General features: G+C 33.7%; 1 non-coding gene across 1 annotated transcript; it reads left to right on the plus strand.

Moving 5' to 3' along the window:
- Positions 1 to 9,739: 9,739 nt before the first annotated feature.
- TRNAG-ACC lies at positions 9,740 to 9,812 on the plus strand. The gene has a single exon. It is a non-coding gene; the product is annotated as a tRNA-Gly (tRNA).
- The last annotated feature ends 1,102 nt before the right edge of the window (positions 9,813 to 10,914 follow it).

Below are 10,914 nucleotides of genomic sequence, written 5' to 3' on the forward strand. Positions count from 1 at the left end.
ACAAAAGAGTCAAGTCTATACTATATGAGAATTTATAAACCAATAAAGATGAATACCTCATTTAAAATAAGTAAACACAAGAATTAACAAAAGAAGAATTGCAAATTGTTCACAAACATAGGAAAAGAAACTTTAAATTTACAATCAAACAGATGCAAATTAAAACATGTTCTCTCTGCACATTTTCAAAGATTTAAAATATAGAAAAAATTTAGTGCCAGCAAAAGCATACTTTTATAATGTAGTTACAAGCATAAATTTATGGAGCATATTCAGAGGATCATAGAAATATTAATTACAATGTAAATTCAAGAAAACTATTGAATTATAAAATTTGGTCAATTTTTTTCTGTATAAGCATTCACACAAATGTGAATAATATTCAGAGACAAATTTTTTTAATATTGGAAGCAATTAAATTGCCTATATATTTGAATGTCTAAATCTTGGTCCCTCCACATAATGGACCACTCTGCAACTATCAGACAGAATGTCATTATAAGATATCCAGTTTATATTTTTAGGTACAAAATCAAGTTGCAGAAAATAATAGCACAGTATAATAAGTTTTTAAAAGAAAATATTTAGAATATTTACATTATTTTCACTGTTGTTATTTTAATATATGAAGTATTTCCAAAATACAGGGAAGAAAACAAAAAATGAGATATTACTCCAATATCTTCCACCTATATTTAATATGTTTACTTCTAAAATACTTTTTAATAAATAAATGTTATAGTTACAGTTGAAGCCCACCTATGCCTTGCCATTGACCCACTTCTACCCACCACCTTTCTCCTCCTCTATTTTAGAAAGTAAGCATTATCCAAAAGTTGTTGTCATTGTCTCCATTCATATTTTTCCCCACATGTCAAACATATGTACATGTCCATAAAATTGTAATTTACTGTGCTTTTAAATTTTACATAAATGATATTTATTAGTTATCATTGCTGTATATCAAATTACCCTAAAACTTAGTGACTTGAAAGAACAAACATTTATTATCTCACAGTTTCTGTGGGTCAGGAATCTATGTGTGGCTTCACTGGGTGCCTCTGGCTCAAGGCTTTTTCATAAGCCTGCAGTCAAGACATTGGTCATAGCTGCAGTGTCATCTGAAGGCTCAACAGAGGGAAAATCTGCCTCCAAGTTGACTCACACAGTTGTTAGTAGAATCCTGTTCCTTGTGAGCTGTTGAACTGATGGCCTCAGTTCCTCACTGGCCATTGACCAGAAGTCTCCTGTATCAGTCAGGGTTTTCCAGAGAAACAGAACCTATAGGGTAAATAGACATAGACATAGATATAGATATAGATATAGATATAGATATAGATATAGATATAGATATATAGATGATATAGATATAGAAATATGAGATTTATTATAGGAATTGGCTCACATGATTATGGACCAAGAAGACCCATGATCTGCTCTTTGCAAGCTGGAGAACCAGGCAAGTGAATGGTATAATTCAGTCCAAATACAAAGGACTGAGAAGCAGGGAAGTCAATAGTGTAAGTCTTAGGCTGAGTCCAAAGGCTTGAGAACCAGGAGTGCAGATGTCTGAGAGCAGGTGAAGATGAATGTCCTAGCTCAAGCAAAGAGAGAAAATTGGCCCATCTTTCACCTTTTTGTTCTATTCAAGTCCTCAGTGGATTAGATGATACCTAGCCACACTGGTGAGGGCAATCTTCTTTACTCAGTCTACTGATTCAAATGCTAATCTCTTTCAGAAACACCATCACAGACACACACAGAAATAATACTTTACCAGCTATCTGGGCATCTCTTAGCTCACCCAAGTTAGCATATAAAATTAGCCATCACACCCCCCTAAGTTTCTTGAAACATGGGCTTCTCCATAGGGCAGCTCATAACATGGCAGCTGACTTCCATCAGGGCTACCAAGTAAGAGAGCAAGAGAGGGCAAGTAAGACCAAAGTCAGAGTCTTTTTGTCATCTACTCTTAAGAACTAACATCTCATTGATTTTTTCATATTCTATTCATTAGAATCAAGTTACTAGGTTCAGCCTGCACTGATAAGGTGAAGATTATACAAGGACATAAAAACCAGGAGGTGAGAATCATTAGAGGTGATCTCAGTGGTTGCCACCATAGTTATCATATAGGGCATACTTTTCTGCAACATTGTTTAGTTATCATATTTTGTAGATTTATCAATCTATCATTTAATCATTTTAAGTATTGTATAGTAAAATTTATATAACCATTTTCATCATGTTAAGAGGCTTTCTAATACAGTTTTAACATTTTACACTCCTACCAGAATTGTATGAGAATGCAATTCCTTCAACTTTGACTTCCTACATTTCTGTATTATTTTCATTTTGTAGAATACACAGGTATGACTTCCATACTTAGAAATACATTAAAATTATAGATAAACTAAAATATGCATAATCCAAGTCTGTGTGGGTCACTGTGGTCAACTGTATCATGTGACATTAGAAAGAAACTCAATGTCAACCACTATAAAGGCCTAAAAAGCAATTTAAATCATCATTCAATAATTTCAGAGTAATGCATGTGCAGGACACACATTTAAATGTGCTAAACTTACTCACCTCTCATCTCAATGTCTAACTCTTCACAGTGTTATTTTCCAAACTCCTCTATATCCACTACCACCTCAACTTCCCCAAGAATTAATTATTATAGACTTTTAAATTTCAATCTACTCCTCTTCCTCTCAATTGTACTTCAATATATTATTTTATAAACAACTGTAGCACTTCAGAACTTCACTCATGTGTTTTCTTCACCCATTATCTTGTTTGCACAAAGTGTCCCAAAACTTAACAGTATAGGCAAACACAGGAATTTTCCTGGAGGAGGGATAGGTTTGGTATGAATAAGGGAGATGGAAAGGGAAAATCTGCAAATGTGTTAATAATTCTTTGTCATGCAAAAACAAACTCTACCTTGGGGGAAAAAAAGGAAAACTATATAAAGAATCAACTTGGTTTAGTATATTTAACTAGTGTTTTTCGGCAGTGTCAAAATTTAAATCAGTTGCTGTGTTAAAAATAATCCTACCCAAAGTATGTTAATGGCACAATATCAGGAAAACTCTGAATTTCGAATTCCTCTTGAATTCTCTGATCCATCTGTACATGTGTTTCCTTTTTAAAAAAAAAATTAGACATTATATTAGTATGTTTATTTTAGTAGATATACTAAACTTGTTACATTTCAGTCAAAGACAAATTATCTATTCAATCAAAACAGAGATGTGCTTATGAATCATTCCTGACCCAAGAGAGATTATATATAATGTTGATTACTAACTATTCTAGTTGGCTTTACAGTTATTTAGAAGTATTAAGGGGAGAAGTAAACAGGCATTCCTAACTCATCTAAATGGGATCTTCAAAACCACCATGCATGCCAGACCCTTAAAAAAAATGAAATAATCTAAATAATTTAGGCAAAGAAAGATGACATCATGCCAAAATCATCTGCCCCTTACTCTCCCACCTTTAAAGCCAGAAAGGATTCTGGGTTCACATCTATCCAATGTTATTGGTTATTCTATCCCATTCAGTTCCAATGAATTGATGTGTCTAGCCACTGTTGCTATAATGTTAAGTCATCCTGGAACACATCTTGGCTGCAACTGGGCCCACATCTTTAGTTTCTCATACCAAATGGAGAAGCTGAGAGTTTCAGTTAGGTCTCAAGATGTCTTGCATACTAGCAGCATATGGGTCTTAAAATTGTCAGTGTTTTTGGGCTGCCTACCCTCTCTCCCTCCATTTCTTTTACTAGAAATAGAGCCTGCTTCTTTTGATGCATAACTCCCAGTGCTGTTTTATCAGAATCAAGGACCAAATTTTAATTGAATTATTTAAATTTAAATTGCCCTAATTAGAAGCAGATGCCCAAGTGCTGGAGACTCAACTCTTTTATGTTGCTTAATGAGAGAAAGTTTAATACTAGTAACTAAAATATTCTTTAGGCCATATAAGCAATGACTAGTATATAGTGTTTATTTAGCTTTGTTATAATACTTGCAAGTCATCAAAAACACTTGATTTTGTTCTCCTTTATGCATCCCCCAAAGTGAAATAATCACAAGCAGAATTTTAAGGTATTCCTTACTTTAACTCTAACTTTGATTTTCATCATAATATTCCCATTAATTATTTTGCTGTCTGCACATTCATCTCAATTATTTTTTTCAGATTTTCCTAATATTCAATCACTTTTTATGAAATAATTTCTTTCTTCAGGTCTACACAGTTTATTCATAGACATTAGAGTCTTGATTTAAAGAAGCTGAAAAAAGAGAAAGAGCACAATTAATGAAAACAAATATAAAATAGAGATATATGGAAAGAAAATCAGTCAAAAATTATAAAATATGTATAAAAATAATTGGTGCATTCTTTAAAGATAGATCAACTTTTTAATTTTTTTCTTGGCAGTGTATTTAATTTCTTTCAATGGCAAATAATGACTGTGGCACTAATAATTTTTGAAATAAAATTTATACATATATTTAGATATGAAAAATATATTTGCATTAAAATAAAATATTTTTAAATCCCTGTAAATATAAAAACAGTTTATGATTTTTGAGAAGGTTGTAAAGTTCATTTGTATTTTATTTGTTTGGAAATTAATTATTTTTCTCCTAGGAAATATTTGGTATGGCAAATAGATATCTACACCACTCCCATAAAATCTTACTGAACTTCTAAGGTCCCTTAAGTTTTGTTCTAAACAGATTGTAGCACAAAACATTATATTATGTTTAACAAAGTTTCTATGGAAAAATATGTTCAGAGGTCCAAATTAGACTACCAGGAATAATTCTTCCCTCACTGAGGTGGGGTCATTGTGCCTATTAGATAACATTTGTTGAACATTCACTCTGTGTTGCAAGAGGACACAATGCTAATTGCTCTACATACATACAGCAGGATGAATTTTTTAGTATTTCCCTAGATGGTTTTTTCTGTATAATTCTTTTTTTTAAACTTCCACCATTAACACTAAAACTAGAAATTGAGACATTTTCTTCAAAGAAGAAAGAAAAGAAATTTTTATTGAGATAATTATGGATTCACATGCAGTTTTAAGAAACTATAGAGAAATCTACTGTGTATCTTTTACCTGGTTTTCCCAACAGTAATATTTGTAAAATTATACAACAATATCACAGCTAGAATATTGGCATTGATAAAACCCAATGATCTTATTGAGATTTCATGAGGTTACTTGTACTCATTTGTGAAGTGTGTGTGTGTGTGTGTGTATGTTTGTATTTAGTTCTACAACATTTTATCACACCAGGAAGTTTGTGAATCCACTACCACAGTCAAGATACTGAACATTTCAATCAAAAAGAATCCCTGATATTGCCCTTCTATGACTGCTCCCACATCTTTCCCTCTCCCTCTTGTCTTTAACCCATGTAAACCTCCATTTGTCCACCATTTCTAAAATTTGTTATTTCAAAAATGTACATAAGTGAAACCATATGGTATACAGTCTGGGATTGACTTCTTTCACTCCACATAACTCCAAGGAGATGCAACTAAGTTGAATCAGTATGTTTATTTGCTTAAATTGCTCAGTACTTACTTGTATGTTTCAATAGTTTACTTTCATTACTGAGATAGTATTCCATGTTATGCATGCACCACATTTTGTTTGATCATTTACCAGTTGAAGGACATCTGAAACTTTTGGCTTTTACAAATAAAGCTGCCATGGACATTTATGTACAATCTTTTCTGTGAACATGAGTTGTCATTTCTTTGGATAAATGTCCAAGAATGAAATTTCTGGATCATATGGTAATTGCATGTTTAGTTTTATTAGAAACTGCCAATTTTTCCTAAAGTGGCTCTATCATTTCACATTAGCAAGGCACAAGAGCTCCAGTTTCTCTGGATCTGGATGTGCTAGCATTTTGTGGTGTCACTCTTTTTTATTTTAGTTATTCTAATAAGTGCATAGTGATAGCTTACTGTAGTTCTTGACTTGCATTTCCCTGATCGCTAACATTGCAGAATGTATTTTAATGTGTTTCTTTCACATTTACATGTTCTCTTTAGTGAAATGTCTGTTGATGTCTTTGGTCATTTTTAATACAGTTCTTATAAATATTTAATTTCAAGAATTCTTTAGTCTAGATACTAGTCCTTTGTAGGATAGGCTGATTGCAAACGTTTTCCCCAAACCAAGACTTGTCCTTTTATCCTGTTCACATGAGCTTTCACAAAGGAAAATATGTTTTTAAAAAAAATTTGATGAAGTCCAATTAATCAACTTATCTTTGTATGGCTCATGCTTTTGGTGTCAAGTCTAAAAACTTTTTGCCTAGCTCTAAATTATGAAGATCTTCCCATAACTTTTCTAAAATTTTATAGTTTTACATTTTACATTTAAGTCTGTAATCCATTTTGAATTCTTTAAAAAATTGTGTGTGCGTGTGTGTGTGTGTATGGATGTGTAATTGCTCCATGACCAGTTGTAGAAAAGATTATTTTTACTCATTGAATTTTTAAAAATTTTTGTCAAAAATCAGTTGGGCATATTTGAATGGGTCTATTTCTGAGTTATGCTTCTGTTCCATTAATCTTGTGTCTATCCCTCCATACCAATCCTACACTGTCTTGATCACTGTAACTACATAGTAGGCCTTAATCTAGGAGACAGAGTCTGCCCACTTCACTTTTCTTTTCAAAATTATTTTAGTTTTTCTAGGTTCTGTGCCTTTCTGCATATATTTTAGAATAAACTTGTTTATGTCTTTAAAAATCTTTGGCATTACTGGAAGGTATGTAACTAGGTTCCAAAGTGTTGCTGGTGACCAGGTTCTTGTCTCATTGCAGAAAGAATTCAGAGATGAGACACAGAGGCCCAGAAAATAAACTGAGGATTTATTAAGCTATAGATATTACCCTCTCAAGGGGAGAGTGAGCAGACTCAGATGAGTAGCTTTGCTGAGTTTCTTTGGCAGTTTGGTTACATAGGGTGTAAAAATGAATGGGGGGAATATTCATGTGGGGAAGGGTTTGGGGTCATATTCCCTGATTTTCATCCCAGCCCCACCTTCCTGAGGGGAGGAGAGATTTTTGCTTTTATGTAGTCTGGATTAGAAGTGTCATGACATTACTGCATGATGGATACGTCTAATCTGCAAGGCTAATTTTACTGTAATGAGGCCATAATGAGCAAAAGGTTACATTCAGACACTGGAGATTTCTCCCTTTTCCTACTTTTCTTTGTCTGCCTCCAGGACACTTGTCAACCCAAACTGTGTGATTTCTTGTACTCTAGAGGTTCCTGCTTTTCTGTCTGCCCAAGGACCGCTGTTGTTCACAAGATGTGTGGTTTCCTGCCATTTGTCCCATGCCCCTCTTTCTCTGCTCATATCTAGCTATCTGCCTGCTCTAATATAAGGAAAGTGTTAAGAATAACATGTGCTTCATGAAGGTAAAGATGGAAATTATGGGTTGCTAGGTATGTTGGAGGCTATAGGCTTTCAACTAATTTCCTGTCAAAAGTTTTAACATTCTGTGAAAAAAAAAATCATTGAGAAAGTATCAAGTATTATAACTACCTAGGAAACGCAGATTTCCTTGAGAGGTAAAACCTCTGAATGAAGATATTTCCTTCAATATGTTTTATAGGAGTTTGAGCCACAAGAAATTTAAGGCAACTGATGGTATATCTTTATGACCGTGTAACTTCTAAGTGTGTGAATAAAATTTACTTATTTTATCTCATCTTCACAACAACTCTACAAAGTAGGTTCTATTATTCACAGTGAGGGAATTAAAGCTTAAAAAGTTTAAATAATATTACCAAATGACTTAGACAGTGGTGAAGCAGGGATTTAAACATAGTTCACTCTAACTCAATAGCCTCTCAAAAAAAAAAAAACCAAAAAAACCCCAAAACACAATTTCACTATTCTGAATCATGTATTAACAACAAAACCTGGGCTAAGAAAAGAAATGTTTTAAAGGTATATCAGATTTTTATTGTAGCAAGCTGTATAGTGAAAGAATGCAGTTGTTCTGAAAACAATCTAAATGCAATTTTCATTCCAGTGTTTTCCTCATCTCAATTATAATAGGTATCTATCTATAGCTGAGCTATTTTCATCTTGTTGTTCACTTTTAAATTAGGTTTTAATAGTTGTCTGAATAGTTTGGATAACAATCATTTTTGTAGTATATCTTTTGCAAATATTTTCCCCCAGTATGTGGCTTGTCTTTTCACTCTTTTGACAGTGCCTTTTGCAGAGAGGAAATTTTTATTTTTAATGTAGTTCAGCTTATCATTGCTTTCTTTCATTGACTGTGCCTTTGATATTGTATCTAAAAAGTCATCAGTAAACTCAAGGTTATCTAGATTTTCTTCTATGTTATCTTCTAGGAGTTTTACAGTTTTGCATTTTACATTTATATCTGTGATCCATCATTAGTTAATTTTTCTAAAAATTGTGAAGTCTGTATCTAGATTAATTTCTTTGCATGTGGATGTCTAATTGCTCCAGCACCATTTGTTTAAAAAAACCTTAAACTATCTTTTCTCCATTGCATTACTTTTGCTCCTTTGTCAAAGATCAGTTGACTATATTTATGTGAGTCTATTTCTTGGCTTTCTTTTCTGTTCCATTGATCTCTTTGACTATTCTTAAGCTAATATCACACTTTCTTGACTAGGGTAGCTTTAGAGTAAGTCTTGAAGTCAAGTGTCAGTCCTTCAATTTCATTCTTGTCCTTTTTGTGCTGGCTATTCTGAGTCTTTTACCTCTTACTGAAAACTTAATAACAGTTTGTCAATACCCACAAAATAACTTGCTGCAATTTTGAGTGGGATTTTATTGAATCTATAGATCAAGTTTGGAGTAACTAACATCTTGACTATACTGGATCTTCCTATTCATGGATATGGTATATTTCTATATTTATTTAGTTCTTCTTTGATTTCTTCTGAGTTTTATAGTTTTCCTCATATAAAGCTTACACATACTTTGTTAGATTTACACATAGGTGTCTTAGTCAGTTGGGGCTGCTAAAACAAAATATCTTATACTGAGTTGCCAAAACAACAAACATTATTTTTCAAAGTTCTGGGAACAGGGAGGTCCAGGACCAAGGTGCTGGTTGATTCAGTGTCTGGTGAGTGTGTTCTTCCTGGCTTACAGATGGCCATTTACTTGCTGCGTTCTCAATTTGTGAATAGACAGAGATCAAACTCTCTGGTCTCTTCTTATAAGGACACTAATTCCATCATGAGGACTCTACCCTCATGACCTTATCAAAACCTACTTACCTCTCAAGGTTCCACCTTTTAAAGCCATACATTGGTGCTTGGGGTCTCAACATATGAATTTTGGCAGGACACATTTAGCCTATAGCATTCTCCTTCTGGCCTCCCAAAATTTATGTCCTTTTCACATGCAAAATAGATACATTCCATCCTGATAGTCCCAAAAATCTAACTTTTCTCTAGCATCAGCTTTAATATTTAAAGTCCAAAGTCTCATCTAAATGACATGTAAACCAGATATGGGTGAGACCCATGTGATTCATTCTGAGGCAAAATTCCTCTCCATCAGTGAACCTGTTTCTCTTAGCATATAAGTTATACTATTTTTACTTTTCATAGTGGTTGCCCTGAAGTTTGCAATATACATTTACAACTAATCCAAGTCCGCTTTCAAATAACACTATACCAGGGCAGGGGGGTAATAGCTCAGTGGTAGAGCACATGCTTACCATGCATGAGGTCTTGGGTTCAATCTCCAGTACCTCCATTACATAAATAAACAAACAAACAAACAAATAAGAATAAATAAATAAACCTAATTACCTCCCCGACACACACACACGCAAAACAAAACAAAACAAAAATAAATAAATAAAACAAAAAAAAAGGCAGAAAAAGGAGAGAAAAAATTAATTTCAACTGTCTTTTAGTGAGCCTGTGCCTCTGGACTATGATATTTACAAGTCTTCTCTCCTTCAGGTGGGACAGAATTGTTAGAGTGGTTAGAGTGGGCTGGAATTGGATATTTGCCTTCCCTTGCATGAAAGGACAGAGTGAGCAGGAGTTGGAGTTTCCCTTCTCCCAAGTCAGTTAGACTCTGACAAAACCCTCGTAAGTTGATAAAACCCTAGTAAGTTGAGTCCTATTTAACTAGCTCTTCCTGAATGTAGGCCTTGATAATAAGAACAGATTGCTCTGATGTATTTCAAAATGGCTACCTTTTCTTTCCTCCTTCTGCCAGAAACAGAAGGGTGTTTTTTTGTTTTTTTTGTTTTTTCCCCTCCAAAATATTCACTGTGAGAACTTGTAAGCTCCTAGAGGTAAAACTCACCCCACTATGACTGGGTCCCCCAGGAGTTTTTGACTCTCAGACTTGTCCACACTGAGCCTCCAGTGATTCATCGGTGACCATTCAGGTTTTCTTACCCCAGCACAGGTTCCCATGGAGGTGTCTGTTCATGGGTTTCTGGTCTGGTAAGTTGTTATTCTCTGTATTTACCTGTCTGTCTTTCCAATTTGGGGGAAAGTGGTTTGCCTTGTGAACTCACTTCTCTTATGGATCTAAGTAGAGTTGTTGATTTTTCAGTTTGTTCAGTTTTTTATTTGTTGTTAGGACAGAGTGGTAATTTCCAAGCTCAGTCCATCATGGACTGGACTGCAAACTGGCAGGTCTGTTCTCTCTGTATATTTTTGTGTATCAGTAGAATAAAATTTTTCAAATGTGTACATTTATGCAATTGTAATAAATTTTAGTACAATTTTATATTTACGTAGAGATTTTATTTGAATAGTGATTACCAACTATATCATTAAATTTTAAAGTTTTCATAACCACTCTGTTTAAACATATGGCTTCCTTCTTTACTATC

This window comes from Camelus ferus, chromosome X, assembly GCF_009834535.1.
Source record: "Camelus ferus isolate YT-003-E chromosome X, BCGSAC_Cfer_1.0, whole genome shotgun sequence".
NCBI lineage: Eukaryota > Metazoa > Chordata > Mammalia > Artiodactyla > Camelidae > Camelus > Camelus ferus.